At 39.3% G+C, this 15,766-nt stretch overlaps 1 protein-coding gene across 7 annotated transcripts in view; it reads right to left on the bottom strand.

Moving 5' to 3' along the window:
* Window positions 1-15,766, bottom strand: part of NABP1 (nucleic acid binding protein 1) — a 132,098-nt gene that overhangs the window by 68,725 nt on the left and 47,607 nt on the right. Inside the window, exon 11 of one of the 7 annotated variants that reach the window (XR_008553621.1) lies at window positions 5,141-5,184. The exons of the other annotated variants lie outside the window; for them this stretch is intronic. The gene's annotated coding sequence lies outside the window, so the exon portion shown is untranslated. Of the gene's footprint in view, window positions 1-5,140; window positions 5,185-15,766 lie in introns of those variants that run through there. 7 annotated transcript variants of the gene reach the window in all.

The raw sequence follows: 15,766 nt of genomic DNA, 5'->3' as shown, positions 1-15,766 counted from the left end.
AAGACTGAAGGGAGTGGGGATGGAGTTGCTGGCAAACCTAGGATGAGATGGGGCTCTGGCTGGCTGTGGAGCAAAGGGGAAAGGCAGGTGGCCAGGGGAAGCACTGTGGCCATGTGGAAATTGGGACTGTTTGCCACGTGCCCCCAAACGTAATTCCTATTTGTCGCCTCTTCAAAATACTGGAAATTTAAAGCATGCTGGAACTTATCATTTATTTGGGGTTCCTTCAGATTTGACAGAAGCAGAGAGACCTAGATCTATTCAAGTGTCAGCACATGTGAGATGTCAGGATTAGTGAGAGGAATAAGTGAGAAGAAGAAACGGAGAGAGACAGCCAACTATTACTTGCCCATAAACACAGCATGGCCCTTCAGCTTCCAAAGTAAAAATACTCTTCATTTGGGAGATAGACCCCGATATTTGCTAGAAACTTATTGCTGCCAATTTTACCCCACTAAACTAGAAACTTCCACAGTGTCACAGTAATCTATTTAAAAACCAGTGAATCAGATAACTGTGAAAAAATCTGCACAAGGAATCCCAAGCCCTTGATGAAACAGAAATGTGTGTGCTGCTGTACCTAGTCCTTTAAAAGCTGTCATTACTCATTATAAAATATTAAATTATTGAATAAATGTTAGCACGATTCTTTAAATTATTTCAGTGGGGTTTGAGACTGAAGAGGCAGCAGGAACTCTGTTGCACTGATGCAAATAATTCATTCTGTCCTAAGTAAACTCCTACATAATGATGTTTATTAGCCAACTGTGTATCATCTCTTGGGGGCAGGGGGCCTGTTAATAGGCTGCAAATCTAACTTATAAAACTTTATTTTGTATATTAGAAATCTCATAGTGTAAAAAAATAAGTTCATTTGGGATCAAGGATTATGGAAATGCAAATAAGCCCAACAGAGACAGAGAAATAATTTTTTTAATTGGGTACTATGAATCTTTCATTTCATCTTACTCACCATTGAATTTTGTTCAATTTAACCATAATTTTTCCTGATCAGAGACTTTAGAGACCTGGTCTGACTCAGCTGCCCTTTTGCTGCATCATATGTCAGAAGTAATCATCATGGTTAGTAGGAAGGGTATACCCTGCACAGGCAGCTCAACGTATGCGCCTCTCTGATTCTTCAGGTTCATTTGTTGCCAGATTTTAACTTCACTAATCCAGCACTTTCAATATCTCTTGCCAAAGGAATTCATATGGACACCAATCTGTCCAGTAGTTCCTCCATGGGATATGTCTGCCTAAAACCCTCTGTTCACTATAAAGCTTTATTCCTCTTGAAGTTGAAGGTCTTCTGAATCATTAGGAAGTTGCCTGCTGAACAACTCTCCTTTAGAAACTGCTAGAAAAACTTCATGATGGTGCATTATTTCTGAACAGATGAGCTAAGAGAATACATATACACACAGTGCAGTTTCAATATTATTACTGTTATAATCACCACCTACCCCCTAAGTTCCTTCTATCCAACCGGCTTTAATTCTCCCAACAGTCATCAGCTTCAATCTTTCAGTATAATTTAGAATCCTCTACTAATGCTAGGAAATGGAAAAATACAGTAGGCCATATGTTTCTTCATTGGGAAAGGAAAAAAAAAACAAAACTGATGCAGTAGGCCTGCCTATTTTCATTCTACTTAGCACAGGTGGGGAAAAAGCATGATTGTTTTATTTCTTTTCTTTCCATGTGCTCTGTTTAGCCTTGAAAAGCAAAGACAAAATTGAGTTTCCTCCAAATTTTACCTACTTAGCCACTTACTTTCTAAGACCCTTCATCAAGAAAACAATTGTGTTGGTTAAAAAGTTTAAGTTTAGATTGGAAATAAGAAAAGGCAAAAACAGGACCTAGTCACATAAACAGTCCCATGCAAAGTATATTAAGGGCAAGAAGATGTGGTTAGAGGTAAAAAGAGTTCCAAGTCCAGTAAGTTTTGGTTACACACAATCCACACAATGCTCCAAAGCCAGAGGAGGGTGATAGAACCTATTAAGTTTCTTTCTTGATTTGGTTGTCCAGCAAAGGCATTATTGTCTTGGCTTGAGTACCAAAACCAAACTGAAGATATCAGTAAATATGGAACTTCAGCTATAGATCAGGGCAAAGCAAGGAAGAGATGTGAGTCCTCGAGGATTATATATGGTGCTAGAAACTTCATGTGTGTGCTTTCAACAAGCACGGAAAGAAGCTAAGGTGGCAAGGCCTCAGTTCTAAGATAACTAATTTTTCTCTATCTGGGAATTTTGATCACCTATGCCATGCTCTATCAGAAAGCAAGGGGACTTCCATGCCCACAGTTGATAACATCCTTGCACACAACACAATTGGCAACTTGCGGCCCCTGGGAGCTCCCAGCAGCTCTCAGATTGTGCGCCTGCTGGTCCATGTTTACGTATTATTTGAGCAATTTTTCACTCCTAGTGATGTTTCCTGAAGGTTCTAAATCTCCATTTTTTCCCCACAACTTTTCAAAAACGCTTTATTAATAATCTTAACAAAAAGTCCCTATTTTAGAGTTCATAGCAGATGTAACTGTCCCAAAATAAATTTTGGTGACTTTCCTCTCCACTATTTAAGGGTAGCTATAGAGTTGTATTTATAATTAGCATTAACCTAAAACCACATGGCTACTATTAGACTTACAGATGGTAAATTTTATATATATATAATATATATAAATATATATTATATATATATAAAATATTTACTGCTGCTGAGGATGTGGGATGCTTTAAACCCAGAGCATAGAGGTTGTAAACCATGATCTGTGCAGAACTATTTTGGCCAAAATAAGGTCATTGATGATTCATGTTATCATAATAATGAATATCTGCATTATGGTTTATAGTTCATGAAATTCTTTTACAATACTCATTATGTCACCACACAATTAAAACAGAAATTCTTGTTGTTTCCTATTTACAGATGGAAGATTGCATGACTTACTCAGGATCAACAAGTTTTAACTGTCAGAGCAATGACTCAGAACCGGGACATCTGACTCCAAGTCAAAAGCTCATTTCACCATTAGATGATGGTGACCTTTTCCTGTCTTGGGCCTACATGAGAATTAAAGTCTCAAACAAAGGTCACTAACCATTTCCTGGCTTGACCGAGCAACTGAATGTCACCGCTGATGCTCTGGATCTTATATCTTTATTGTTGTTCTGCCACTGCTTGGTCTTTACACCTCCTAAATGCTTTCGATATATAATTGAATTGGAGACAGTCGCTGGCCATTGTCATTTCACTTCTTAATGATTTGATAGAGGATGTACAAGTGGCCTCTGTATACTCAATTTGGAGGTCATCTCAAAGTACTGTGTCACTAGGAAGATAAACATTTAGCCATTATACCCATTCATTTCAGGCAAGGATGCCACTTTATCATTTACCCGTTCTTCTTTGGAGCTGATAAAGAAATGGATGACTCTTTTGACTGCTAATTATCATGACAGAAGCAGATATTGTCACTTTTTACAAGAATCAGAGCTATGGTTACATCTGGAAGGACTGTGGATAAACTAATTACCCCAGAATGCCCAAACGGTTCCCTGGGACTGTCGCCTTTTATGCTTATCTGAATGAAGAATGATATTGGGCCACCTCTGAGATGGGCAGAGTGAGGATGCTGTATTTTACATTGAACTTAATATGTGCCCTCAGATCTCAAATTAATGCCAGCTTCTTTTAACACAAATATAAAATGGAATATAATGGCTGTACCCTGAGCAGTGCTTCACTGATCCCTCTCACTTTCATGCAAGTCCTTCACTCCTCCAAAACATCTTTCCTCCACTCTACATGAGAAGGAATCATTTCATTTAAATATAAAGACTTCTTTACCATATTAAAAGAGAGAAAGACTTCCACATGACCACAATTTTAATTTTGCTATCTGTTGAACAAGAAAATACAGGAGAGAAGACTTCAGTGGATTCAATAATGTATTTAAAAAGAAAATTCTGTGTTTTACTTAGAGCTATGTCATTTTATCAATACACTTGGGACAGAAGTATTAGATATAAGCAGATACACTTGTGTTTCATCTACACATAGATTCACAACGATGCTCCCATTCATACACCCTCTCACAATTGATCTAGAATTTTTTCTTCTCAGGCTACACCACTCTCTGAACAGTCTTCATAGTTCAACTTCTCCAGGTATAACCATCAGCCAGGGGCATCTGCCTGCTATGGAGCCATTCATGCTAAAGCAAACATGTCTTGAGCACCTTGCTAGCTCTAGCTCAGTGTGACTTCTGGGGACTTCCCCATCCACACACGCTGGCATCTTTTAGGCATTTGGTATACAGGTGTCATCAGCTCTCACCTTGGATTCTCTTATGTCATTAAGCACATGTACTGGGCTGAGATTTGTTTTTAAAAAATATTCATAGTTACACCAGTCAGAACTACATCTCATTCTTACATAGCTTAGATCCCTCAATGTTCAAAATTTCCCCAGAAAGGTGATACTTCTAGATTATTAGTTGCTTCTCAATCCTCCTTATATAGTCAAACCACTTATGGGATTTTTAAAAAATTACCAATATCTAGGTCCACCCCAAACCAATTAAATTACACTATGTGGAGAAAGAGAGGCCAGAAACTGGTTTTTCATTTATTTTTTATTTTGTTTTTAAATTTCTAGGGCATCTAATATGTTGCCAGGTAAAAACTATTACTTTCTCAATGTTTCTAAAGGACCTAAAGGACATAAAAGTAGCAAGACTTATATGAGGAAATGGCTCTGACATGCACATACCATGGAGTTTGGATCAGGAGAGCTGGAAGGTGGAGAAAGACAAAATCCTGAAGACAAATTTCTTCTTCAGCTTCATAGTTCTGTCCTCAACTTGTCCTGACCCCTCTCTTAGACAGAATATTTTACTTAGGATGTTTTCATCAAAAACACTTTTCCTTTGGCTGCCCCATTGCCTCATCCTTTCAAGACACACTCATTTATCGAGCACACTCCAAGTACTAGGCGCTTGGCAATGTTCTGCCTCCATAGATTTTGCATTCTAAGGGTAGAGCAAGACTGTTTTGTACCTCTCATTGTCATCTCTTTTCCTCTGTTTGCTGGCATCTTCCAGGCATTTGGTATACAGATGTCATCAGCTCTCACCTTGGATGCTTTTATGTCATTAAGCACATGTATTGGCTGGGATTTTTTAAAAAGAAGATTCATAGTTACACTCCACAGACCCATGTCACATAGCTATCTAACGTCCATCCCACTAGTAGAAAATGAAGTACTTTGGTTTTCAATTTTTTTTTTCTACAGCAAAATGTAAAGTGAGGGCATGATCTTAATGGATCCAGAGTCAAATTCTGTGTTTTACGGTGTGAAATCAGACCAGTTGTTTATCCTCCTTAGTTCTCAGTATTCTCATCTTTTTTTTTTAAGATTTATTTATTTGTGCATACAAGAGCTGGGGTACAGGCCAGCGATGTCGGGGGTGAGAGGATTCACCAGAGACAGAGTGGGGAACAGAACAGGCAGACTGACTGAAACACTCTGCTGAGGGGAGCAGTGGGCAAGACAGAAGAGGTCTGCTGTGCCATGTGGGTTGCTCCCTGGCAGGCCAGGGATCAAACTCGTGCTGCAGAGGCTGTGGATTGCTCCACAGTGCGATGCTTAACCCCTTGCACCACCAGGGAGGCCCAGTATTCTCATCTTTGAATTGAGGATAGTAATATGAAAATTGAAAGTTTAAATGAGAAACTGTAAATACAATCAAGGATCCACAGAGCATATATGTAAGACCAGAGCTCAAGAGTGAACTGGCCCTAGAACTAAGACCACCCTTCCCTAGTCCTTCCACCTACATCCTCAAAGGTGAAGGCAGATCCCCAGAAATCACCCTTATTCACTACCAAACAAATGGTCTTACCACCATTATCTGCCTTGATAACATTCTCTTTTCTCCCACGTTCTAATCCTCTTCAAGCTACATACCCTACATACCCTATTCTGTCATCTTCTGTTCCACCAGTCCTGAAATCCATCCACTGTACCTTCTGAAATTCATGACTATTATTTGAAAACCACCCTCCCCCCACGCTTGGATTTAATTATCATGGATTTGCTGCATAGTACATAATGCCAACAATTAGTGGCTCGAAAGAAAAAGCAATGGCTTATTATATAGCTTGGCTTTTGCAGATTGGAAATTAGGTAATGAGTTTTCTGAACAGTTTGATTTTGCAGTCTCATGAGTTTGGCAGTATGATGTTAGCGGCGGGTGCTGTCATCTGAAGGTTTGACTGAGAAGGAAGGATGCTTTCAACATAGTACATGCATATGCTCGCAAGTTGGTACTACCTGTCAGGAAATGACCTCTCTTATTCTGACAAAGACCTCTCTATGGGGCTGTTTGCATATCTTTATGGTGCAGTGGCTGGATTCAAGATCCAGGGATCTAAAAGAGCATAGCAGAAGCCACAGCGTCAGTTATGACCTTGTCACAGAAACTCTATATCATCTATCATCACTTCTGCAGCATTCTTGGTCTTCTGGGTCAGGCTGACTCATTAAAGGAGGGGAGTAAAACAAGGCTTAATTGCAATAAAATGAGGATCTTTGGATGTAATCTGGTGGCTGGCTGCAGCATTCCCTATTTTCACAAACTGTCCTCTGAACCCTCCCTTTTGATCTCATCCAAACCAGACTTTCCCTTGAGGAAACCTTGTCAACTTCCCAGTTGGAGACTGCCTTTCCTGTGGGAGCCCTTGGATCTGTGAAGCTGAGAGAAGTAGGTGACATTCTTGCTTCTCATTGTTTTCAGATACTTCTTCCCGCTTCCCCAAAATGCCAGCCTAAATCTCATATAAACAGTTATCACACACTCTGCCATCACCCTAATCCCTTGAGATTCAGGCTCCTAGCTAATAGTTGTACTCTTCAGTGCTTCTGCTATCTTAATTCTCGGATCTACAGACACACTAGTAGTTATTATGCCCATACCCTGGCACAATTCCTTGCATTTCTTTATGGATCATACCAACAGTCCTACTATGGCCTCTAATCCCATCATCATTGCCTTAGACACTGGCTTTATCAATAAATGCAATGCTTTTTTTTTTTAAAAGATTTATTTATTTATTTCTACAAGCACTGGGTACAGTCAGAAGCGCGGGAGGGTGAGAGAATTCACCAGAGCCAGAGCGGGGAGCTGGACAGGCAGACTGATGAGGTACACTGCTGAGGGGAGCAGCAGTCATGGCAGGAGAGGTCTGCGCGCCATGTGGGACCCTCCCCCCGTGGCTGGGGAGCAGCTGAGGATCAAACCGGCACTGCAGAGGCTGCGGGCAGCTTTGCAGCCCAACGCTCAACTGCTGCGCCAGCGGGGAGGCCCAATGCAATGTTTCTTAATGTTAATTTAAAGACTAGATCAAGGACTGAGACCTGGGGCATTAGAGCTTTAAAGGGTCAGAGAGAAGATTAAGCACCAACAAAGGAGACAGAGTGTTAATGATTAGTACCTCCAATCTTTCCAGCTCACTTCCTCACTATGTCCAATCATCTTTCAAACCCACTCTGTACCACCACAGTTAACAACTTTCGTTGATCTACCACCATTCCCCCGTCTATCACCCCTTAATGTTATTATTCCTGTACTTACCAAGTTTAGATGCCATGACCAATTTATAATTGTTTCCTTGCATATGCCCTTACCCTTTTAGCTCTCTTTAAATTTACTGTATTTACTTGAAAAACTAAAATGTTGGTTAAAATTTCTTACCTATGCCAAACCTTCACCCTATAACTGAATGTGACTGGAGAACATAAAATCATGCTGAATAGTTTCATTTTAAGCTTATGAATGGATCCTCAATGACACTCTTAATACTATTAGGATATCACAATTTGATTTCCCAAGACCAGTTTCCCACAATCCTGGACAAACTTTACACTTCCACTTTTTTCAGATAACCCAAACTTCTTCCCTGTCTTCACAATACTGACACTGAGAATGTTAAAGTAAGTAAAAGAGGGGCCTCCCCGGTGGCACAGCGGTTGAGCGCTGGGTTGCGAAGCTGCCCGCGGCCTCTGCAGCATCAGTTCGATCCCAGGCTGCTCCCCGGCCACCAGAGGAGGGTCCCACATGGCGCGCAGACCTCTCCTGCCGCCCGCTGCTCCCCTCAGCAGTGTACTTCGGTCCTTCTGCCTGCTCTGCTCCCGGCTCTGGCTCTGGTGAATTCTCTCACCCTCCCGCACTTCTGACTGAAACCAGTGCTTGTATAAATAAATAAATAAATAAAACAAAATAAAATAAATCTTTAAAAAAAAAAAAATAAAAATAAAGTAAGCAAAAGAGAACTTATACATATTTCCACCACCATGTTGACACACCTACCAGTTCTATTTCCACATGCTCTGCCTCCATGCCTGTTATTATCCATGATTCTAAACCAAAGACCACTCCTCCATTTAGTCGCTAAATCTCATACCACACAGCCAACTCAAAGACATAATTCCAACATTCTCTACAGGATCACTCCCATTCAAATACAAATGACATACTGATGCCACTCCCATCTTTAAAAGACTTTTTTTTTTTTAATAAAACAATTACATCTCTGGAAAACTCCTCCAGAAAGGTATCTGTAGCTGCTGTCTATACTTCCTTACCTGTCATTCTCCATTAAAACCAGCTTAGTCAGATTTTTTGCCTCTCTACTTCCCTGAAACCACTCAACTTTTTTTTAAAGATTTATTTATTTATACAAGAACTGGGGTACAGGCCAGAAGCACTGGAGGTAAGAGGATTCACCAGAGACAAAGCGGGAAGCAAAACAGGCAGAGGGACCTAAAACACTGCTGAGTGGAGTAGCAGACGAGGCAGCATGTGGGTATCTCCCTGGCTGGCTGGGATTGAACCCGCGCTGCAGAGGCCGCGGACAGCTTCACAGCGTGGCGCTCAACCCACTGCACCACCAGGGAGGCCCTCCTGTTCACCGTTACAGTGTTGCCAACCCAGCACCTCAGTCCTCCCTGAGCTTGCTCTACCAGCATCATTTAGCATAGTCGATCACGCTCTACTCCTTGATATACTTCTTTATCTAGGTTCGAGGACAACACCGCCTCTTGAGTGTCTCCCATCTCACTGACTGCTTCTTCTCAGTCTCCTTTGTTGGTTCTTCTGCTTTTCTCCAACCCTTTAAATTTCCATGCCCAGGGCTCACTTCAGTTCTCTTCTCTGTAGTGATTCTGTTGGGATTACTTACAGCAGCATTAGGACTTCAAATACCACCCATGTACTTTGACCTCCAAGGAACATTTCCAACTCAGACACTCTCACAAGCTCCAGGTCAGTGTATCCTTGAATATAAAATGGATATCTTACACACAAATGCCAAAATCTGAACTGTGCAAAAGTCTGTGCATCCCTTGGCCTTCTCTACCATCTCAGCTATTAGCAACTCCACCTTCCCATTCAGCAGATGAAAAACGCTGGTGTCCTCTTTGATGTTTTTCTTTTTTTCACAGTTCCCATCCAATTCAACCACTAATCTTCTGGTCTTACTTGAAAATATATTTAGAATGTGAATACTTTTCATGACCTTAGCCATCAGCTCTCACCTGGCTACTGTAATAACTCTTCACAGTTCCCCTACTTCCACCCTCACCCTGCTATGAGATTCTCAGTTTGGCAGCTAGAATGACCCTTTTAAAACACTGTTATAAACTCTACTGATCATAAGCCCTGATTATCTCCCCTTTGGCACAAAGTAAAGGGCAGTGTCTTAGCAGACCTCACAGGTGTGACAACACTGTCTCACTTCCCTCTCCAACTACTCTCTCCCTGATGTCTCCACTCCAGCCATACCAGTCCCTCCTTCTAGAATATGGACCAAACTGCTCTCTTGGCATTTATACTTCAGCTGTTTCTTCTGTGTAGATGTTATTTCCAATTTGGTTAAGCCCTTTATTTTTTGTCTTTGCTCAAATGCCATCATATCATAAAGACCAACTTACTTATTATTTTAATAGCACAAATGCATCAAGGCACATACACACACGCACACATACACACACACAAATATACACATGCATGCTGCCTGCCAATACCCACTTACCCTGCTCCATTTCTTCCATTTTCTATGGGATTTACCATTTTCTAAGATGTTTGATAATTTTAGGCATTTGTAATTAATTTCTCTATTATTTATTTGTTACCTTCCCCTTTTGCTTAGCCCATCCCCTTAAAATACTAAAGCAAAAGCTCTTTGAGTGTAGGGATCTTTGTAATATTCACTGTCTTATCCCAAACCTAGAACTTCATGTAACATATCAATAAGTCAATAAACAATGTCCTGGAGACTTTAGGTACAGTTTCTATAACTAATTAGTGGAAGAGATAAAAGTTTAGCTCAGACACTATGAATGCAAGTTCAGTGATCTTTCCATAGATTGTTCTACTAGACAAAAACAATCCCTTTAAAATTCTAGAAATATCAATTCTTATTTGTCAAATTTTGACAACTGAATAATAAATATATTATTTTAATTAAACAGTTGATTATTAAGACAGAAACATTTTTCTAGTTTCTTTGTAAAATCAACTGTGAATTAATGGTGCATTTGCACCTCCAAACTTTAACTTTGTGTCTCAGAATTATGGCTTTTCTATATCCCTTTACTTTCTCTTTTACTACCATTACCAACACTAGCAGATGATTTTCTTTTATAGCCCGTTTCACACAAGAAACTAAGTTTTTATCACTTTAGGAGCGATGTGTGCATGCTAATGAGCATAGAACAACATAGCCAAGTTGAAATTCAGAGGCTGTGCTGGACCCTTCCCTAGTTCTGTGAGTCATTCCAGCACATCAGTATTACAAAGCTTGCAACCAAAAAGCATTCCTCAGCAAAACTGCAAATCACTGCATGCTAAGCTGCTTGAAAATAGTCAAAAGAACAAATGTTTAAGCCTCAAATCTCGGTAATGTATTGTAATTGGACTCAATCATTATAACACACCCGATAAAGAAGGAGGCAAGACACAGATGAAGAAGAAAATGATGGGAATCTAAACAACTAGGAGCTCAGTGTTTGGAGTTCGAACTTTCTCTGCTTTGGGCAACACTTTACTGCTCCAGGTGGTGGCAGTAAGAAAGTAGCAAAAGCAATAATGAAAAAAATTTAAAAATTTTTAATTTTAACTGCAAAAAAGTTAAATATTACAGCCAAAGTAAAAATTTTTAAATATTATAATTATGATTCTTACAACTATAAGAGTGTTAAAATTCACATAGGGCCTCCCCGGTGGCGCAGCGGTTGAGCGCTGGGTTGTGAAGCTGACCGCAGCCTCTGCAGCACCGGTTCGATCCCCGGCTGCTCCCCGGCCACCTGAGGAGGGTCCCACATGGCGCGTAGACCTCTCCTGCCGCCCGCTGCTCCCCTCAGCAGTGTACTTTGGTCCTTCTGCCTGCTCTGCTCCCCGCTCTGGCTCTGGTGAATTCTCTCACCCTCCCGCGCTTCTGACTATACCCAGTGCTGGTATAAATAAATAAACAAATCTTTAAAATAAATAAATAAATAAATAAAAGTCACATAACTCATTCATGAAGGAAACAACAAAAATCATAAAACTAGTTCAAATAGGATTTAGAGAACTGAGTGGTTAGTTAGAGAAACTGAAGATGTTGAAACAAGATTGCTAAGTTAGTTACAAAACTTAATATAAATCAATAATAAAACCATAAAGTTAAGGGTTATATTTTCCACTAGAAGGAGTCCTTTGCATCTCTATTATATAAAACTGTATGCATTAACAAGCAAATTCACAGAATGTGGTCCTAATCAGTGGAAAATAAGATGTCAAAAGAGTATTCCCCAAAAGAAGTAACACTTGGGTGGGCCTGTTAGTCCATGTTACAATATGACTCTGTAAGGCCCAATGGTGATCCATTTGCTCCATATCCAATTTCTTAATATGCTTTTAACAGAACTGAAGAAGGAGGGTTTTGCCATACAGAGTTGCCATTGGAGAAATTCTATTCCATTAGGTATGTGGTTTTTGAGAGAAGAACATTCTCTATGGAGCTGTAAGAGTGTAGAAATCCCAACTTCCTGTGGCTGCCCTATCAAAATCCCTGATCTCCCCAACCACCCTGCTGTGCCAGAAAATAGACTTTATAGCAAGGAGGTCATATTTAAGGACTGGGAGGACTTTTAAACCATTGTAATTTTCTCCAAAAGGATGAACAGCAAAGAAGTTAGTTACTCCAGGGCCTCCCCGGTGGTACAAGGGGTTAAGTCTCAGCACTATCAAACTATAGGCAGCTACCGCAGCAAGAGTTCGATCCCTGGGATCGAACTGACCTACATGCCACAGCAGACCTCTCCTGTCTCGCCCACTGCTCCCCTCAGCAGTGTATTGCAGTGGATCCACCTGTTCTGCTCCTTACTCTGTCTCTGGTGAATCTTTTCACCCCTTCACACCTTTGGTCTACATCCCAGTTCTTGTATGCATAAATAAATCTTAAAAAAAAAGACAAGAAATCAGTTACTCCAAATGCAGGGGGAAAAAAAGATTAAGACTCAGACACACACTGTGTAAACTGCTAATCAAATTATTTCATCTTTTTTTCTTCTTTTCTAATTTTTTTCTTTCAAGTAGTTTTCCAAAGAGAAATGTGCCTCCTTGATAAACACTTTTATTTTAGAACATAAGGTTGGATTGTTAAGATAATACTAGGTTTTAGAAAAGATAGAGTATATTATAAAGCAAAAAAAAAAAAAAAAACCCAAGGGAATTTGACCAGTAATAACCTTGATGGCAGATTAGAATGAATGCCATTTCTCATCTTTTTCATTCTCCTTATCTACAAATTGAATTTCAAATACAGGATGGGGTGATAGTGTTGAGAGAGAAGTTTGTTGCCTTCTTTCAAATATTTATGTCAGTCATGGCAATTATGCTTGATCATGTCTATGATGAATTTGAGGAGTACTGATTCTTGCCTTATGAAAATTATTCACTTAATACCAAGGATTTGGCACTGGAAGATGAAGTGTAATGAGTGCTCAAAATTGGTTGCTAATTGCTCCCCTGATTCTGTAATCCCTAAAGTTTCCCTGAATAATAGACTTTACACAATTTTAGTTAATTCAAATCTACATTAATTTGAAACATAGGTGCATGCCACTTTTACATTGATGGTGACAGAGAAATGTGTCAGAAAGATAGGATCACCAAACTGGAATGTCAAAATTCTGAAAAGTTTAGGAAAAGGGGTAATATCAAAAACATACCTTTGCAGTTATATTTCAAGTTCTAACTCCATGTTATCTTGTAATTATCTTAAATCATAAAGGAAAACTTACTATTTACTATCTAGCCTAGACTATTCAAAATTTGTGATTATAGAACTGACGAATCCAGGTGGGGAGAGGTATGGAGTTGAGAGTAAGGTGGGAGGGATAAAATAGTCTAACGCCATGGGTCACTGGACCTTTGGTGGTGAGTGCCCTGTGGCAATAACACTTGAAGGCAACATGGAGGGAGGAGGGGTGGTTCTATACTCCCCAAATACAAACAATGATGTGAACATTGCTTCAAAAAGAGAAACATTTGTTTTCCAGTAAAATGCTCTAAATATAGAGCAGATGTTTCAATAAAATTTGGAGAGCACAGTCTGTCCAAAGCAGTATTTCCTAATAATTTTCTTGGCCTATTCAAATCATTTTATAATCTTCAACTTTGGTTAAATGTAAACTAAAAAGGGAGAGTATCACTGGTTTGACACAAGTGAGTAACCAGAGTGAGGGTGTTGGTGCCACCAGCCACATTCCATGACACCAGGAACTGGCGTCGTCCACTGCAGACATCCTTGAAGACTGAGAAACCCGTTCCTTAAAGGCTGGGAAACATCAACATCTCCACTCCCCATGCAAAAAAAAAAAAAAAGAGTTTCTAATTGTTCCTTAACATGATGAAAGGACAATGATTCTGTCCATTTCTTTTTTCAGTACCTGAATTCAGTCTATATTCAGGGGTACCCCTGAGTGAAAGAGGGAGTGGAAATTCTCCAAGACCCTAAAATCCAGAAACTTGCTTTGTTAAGTGAAAGTCAAAGGTTCAAAATTGCCCTTTGGCCACTGAATCATGTCTATGCTCTAGTTGACCTTTTTTCCCTTAGACCTTTTAAAAGTCACTAGAAATTTATATCTTGAGCAATATGTATCATTTTGAAAATAAAATCTCTTACTAGAACTCAGACACAAAGTCACAAAGGTCATACTTTGACCTACTCTGTTGAATTGATAGATGCGGATGCATCAATGCGGTGTTTCTCCCTCACATGCTTCATATCTCCACAACAATGAGGCTTCATATAGACTGAAATGCGAAGGGCATGGAAATTAGCTATCATTTTGTGCCCAGGGCATGAAAGATGCCAGCTAAATGCTACCTTTGAAGGTTTTGTTTGTCCACTGCCTTCAAAGGCGATGGGACAGAAAGACAAAAAAAAAAAAAGGTTTGTGTTACATAAAGAAAAAAAAACCCAACTAGAAATGTCAAAGATAATCTAAGCCAAGGGGGACAGTCTAAAGCCAGTGGTGACATCACCATTTTTCACCTGACTATCAACAGTCACTGAATTTTTTCAAATTGAATTATATAGAAGTATGTTTATGTAATTCTAAAAGAATGAAGTATGACTATCAATAGAAAATACAATTTCCCAAGATATATATGCCCTTAGGAATTTTAGATTAGAACATGATATGTACACTGTATACCTAAGCAAGGTTAAAAAAAATGTGCTTAATGATAAAACTGAGCAAATTTACTGGGGATGTGACATGCCCGAGAGTTACATTTTTAATGAAAGCAAAAAATAATCTGAGAATAAAGACTTTGAAGGAATAGGAGAAATAAATTCAGTCATGTAGATGGTCGATGCTCAAAATTGAATTTACTAACATACTCTGCCCTGTTAGTAATAAGTTCCAGAACTCTCTTGGTTTCCACGCTATGTTCAGTCTTTCTGTTCTTAATTCATGGTTTTAATTATATATTGCTACATGAATGAATGAAAATATTTTTATATAAAAGAAATGATAAATTAATGAGTATAGCCTACTGAACAATCTTGGTTGCACATGCTCAAGATATTAAAGAAATCATCTGAAATATGTTTAAATTGCCCAAATCCTGGCTTTGAAAAAATAGGCCCACATCAAGGAAAACATATAAGCAAAACCATGTGAACAGTGGTGTGTAGCCTTAACCAGTCTTATATGTCTCATTTCCCCATCCCAGTCTCTGAGGTCCAGCTGGGCTATGCTGTATTATTCCCTGGGAAGAACTGGTGTTTTCCTTTTAATAGTTCACATATAGCAAGGTCAAGCTTGAATCTACTTGACTTTTTCCTCTTTGTATGCACCAAGTCTGTCTGTAACCAAGGCAACTGATATTGGTTCTGTTTGCCTATTCCATATCAGTGCACGGTCCAGAATTATTTTTGCAGCCATAATGAGCATCTTTGATAATTTCAGAGCTCCACCCAACAGAGAAGATCTAGGAAGGGCCTTTTCTAAATGAGATACTTGAATTTCCCCAGTTGCTTTTTTTTTAATTAAACCACCTTTTTATTTTGGAATAATTTGACATTTATAGTATAGTTGAAAAGAAAGTAGAGTTTCAGTATACCCCTTACTGTCATTAATATATTACATTAACATAGTATATCTGTCAAAGCTAAAAAAAAAAACAAAAAAACAACAG

Source organism: Talpa occidentalis, unplaced genomic scaffold (genome assembly GCF_014898055.3).
Source record: "Talpa occidentalis isolate TD23 unplaced genomic scaffold, MPIMG_talOcc4v2.1 talOcc4.3, whole genome shotgun sequence".
Taxonomy (NCBI): domain Eukaryota; kingdom Metazoa; phylum Chordata; class Mammalia; order Eulipotyphla; family Talpidae; genus Talpa; species Talpa occidentalis.
Note: the sequence above shows the minus strand (reverse complement) of the source record. Positions and strands in the feature narration are given on the sequence as shown.